General features: G+C 36.6%; 1 non-coding gene across 1 annotated transcript; it reads right to left on the reverse strand.

Annotated features, from left to right (window-relative positions):
• Window positions 1–2,753: 2,753 nt before the first annotated feature.
• LOC141635219 (small nucleolar RNA R71) lies at window positions 2,754–2,860 on the reverse strand. Its single transcript, XR_012539921.1, has one exon. It is a non-coding gene; the product is annotated as a small nucleolar RNA R71 (small nucleolar RNA).
• Between the last annotated feature and the right edge of the window lie 215 nt (window positions 2,861–3,075).

Consider the following 3,075-nt stretch of genomic DNA (forward strand, 5'->3'; position numbering starts at 1 on the left):
TACCATCTCGGCTCACCTTCACATCCACCACCTGCACCTCGCCTAAACTTGACAGTAGCAGCAACCGCAACAACACGTCCTGCTCCGACAACCACCATAACTCTTCAACTGAGTACCGTTGCGGCATCGACATCGAGCTAAAGCAAGTCAAATCCGTACCCAAGCTTGGCTCCATTGAAACTCCAATCACAAGAATGAAGATATGCGAGGAGATGAGTCGGGTTCAAGGTTGACCCACTCAAATCAACGAAACCCGAGTTGATTAGCAACAAATGTACTCCTAGCCGGTCCACCGACCACCCCCCCCAACACCGGCTGGGACATCACCAATCTCTTCTCTTATTTCCAGAGAATCCCCAGCTGGCCTTAGCACCGGTGGCCGGCCAACCGGCTCGCAACAACTCTTGCATTCCCAGACGGTTCACTGACCGTCGACACCTCCACCGGCTCAGCACACCATCAATTTACCTCCTTTCTTCCAGAAGACTCCCTGCCGGTTTCCTCACCGGTGGACGGTGGGCCGGCAGGGGAGACTTGTGTTGTGATATTCTTCGTCCTTGCTTTTCCACTTTTCCTTTTTTGTTGTTGTTTTGTTGTGTCGTGTATTTGTGTCTACTGTTAGGATATTTAGATGATGATTATTAATATTAATATTATTATTATTATTATTATTATTATTATTATTATTATTATTATTATTATTATTATTATTATTATTATTATTATTATTATTATTATTATTATTATTATTATTATTATTATTATTATTATTATTATTATTATTATTATTATTATTATTATTATTATTATTATTATTATTATTATTAGTAGTAGTAGTAGTAGTAGTAGTAGTAGTAGAAGTAGCAGTATTATTAATAAACTAGTATATTAAGACACTCTCATTATTATTAACCTTACATTACCATACACAACCTTAGATTACTCACCCATTAGATTAGAATAATTAGACTCTCTCTATTTTGTAACATAAGAACCCTAATATTTCTCTCTTTAATTTCCTTCAATAAAAGTTGTAATCTTTCTTTAATTAATCGTTAATTCCGCTTTCGTTTATTGAAGATCTACAATTCTCATTAGTTTACATTTAGATTAGTGGGTTGAAATTTGAAGGAATAAGAGATTCATTCTCCTTATTTAAATCAAAGTTTGCTCCTTTAATTGTTATTTGTATAATTATTCTCTTAATTTACTTCGAGTCATTTATTTACATGTTTATTGTTGCTTAATTACTTGTCTTTACATTATGCTTCCTCTTGTTATTTACTTGTTAGATTGTTCGTCTGCTGTTTCCATTTTCATAATCATGTTTGAGTAGTGTATTACTAGGGTGGAGGAGAATCTTGTGTAGTTAATATGGGCAGACTATTGACTTGAACAAACTAGTAATTCATGGGTAATTTCTCCTCTAATTGTCATCCATAGAAAGTGTTTGTGAAAATGTCTCAGTGAGAATTCGAGACAATTTCACTATTTTATAACTTGTTAGGGGAGAGCTTGACTTGTAACTAGATAATTCATGATGATTTGTGGGTTTTGGGCAATTAGAGCGAGAGTTCAATTACTCTTAACCTTGGGTTAGTCTCGCATAGAGGGGTGGGGATTTGCTTTTGAATTTGCCTTAATTACTTGTTAATCTATATCATTATTTGAACCACTGTCTATGCAAGTGAACCCGACACCCTAGTCTCTTTAATTGCCTTTTATTCGCTTTGTCATTCATCTATTTCATTAACTTGTTCTTAGTTGTAGTCGTATCATTTAGTTTATCATTCAATCAAGCATTTTCAAGAACTAAACTAGGAAACAAATGATCAATTTAAGAGCCATAATCCCGTTTCTGTGGATCGACCTCCTTACCCTACTACATTCATTAGTTTGGTATTGAGTTTTAAAAATATTGTTTGTATACCGAGGAGTACGACAAACCTCGGTATCAAAATGGTGCCGTTGTCGGGGACGGTGATATTGGATTAGATTAATTGTTTGTTTCTAGGCTTAGTTTGTTTATTTTTTGTTTTTCCATCCTTGTCCTAGTGCATTCTTTCAGTTAGGACCATTTGATCTTATTTTGAGTGTATGTATAGGTGTAATACTGGTTCTCGTTTTCCTCTTGATCGAGAGATTGAGAAGTCTTTCCGAGTAAGAAGATGGTTAGCACTATCGGCTCTAAAGAGATCTCCACCCTTACCAAACCAACTGCAAAATACACCTACTCCCACAATTGATTCCTTAACCATCCCCCCATTTCTCAACCAAACCATTCACCAAACCACTCTCCAAATCACTCACCAACCCATTCACAATATTCAAACTCATCTAGCCCACTAAATACACCAAGAACCAACTTCATTGACAAAGAAATGACGGACCAACCAATGGGTTACTACCATAGACCGGATCCTAATTGGTCTTACTCGGCAATTAATTATGGAGTTCTTGCTCCTAATACTTTTGAGCTCCGTCATCATATACAATCTCCTTATTCAACAAGATATTTTTCATGGCTTGAAGAGTGAAGATGCTCATGAACATATTGTCTTATTCAAAGAAAAAGCGGGTATGATCAAGTATAATGGCATTACGGAAGAACAAATTCTTCTTATGCTCTTTCCTCTTTCATTTAAGGATAACGCTAGAAAATGGTTGAATTCCCATGAACCGGGTACTTTTACTACTTGGGAAAACTTGTCAAATTCTTTCACCAACACATTCTACCTCCTTCAAAAACCGCTAGAATAAGACATGAAAGCTAAACCTTCAAGCAAAAGAATCTTGAAACTTTAAGTGAAGCATGGGAAAGATTTAGAGACCTTCTTACCTCTTACCCACATCATGGAATTCCCAAATGGATGACAACCCAAATCTTCTTTAAACCCCTTGAGCGAAGGTTTAGGGATATGATTGTGGCGGCCTCCGGTGGCAACTTTGACAAGATGAAAAATTGCCAAATCGTGGAGTTAATCCAAAACATTTCCGACATGGAAATTAGCTATGGAGGTAGAGAAGGTAACTATGGAAGGGAAAATGAGTCCAAGAGTGAAGGGCCTTCAAGGC

This window comes from Silene latifolia, chromosome Y (assembly GCF_048544455.1).
Source record: "Silene latifolia isolate original U9 population chromosome Y, ASM4854445v1, whole genome shotgun sequence".
NCBI lineage: Eukaryota > Viridiplantae > Streptophyta > Magnoliopsida > Caryophyllales > Caryophyllaceae > Silene > Silene latifolia.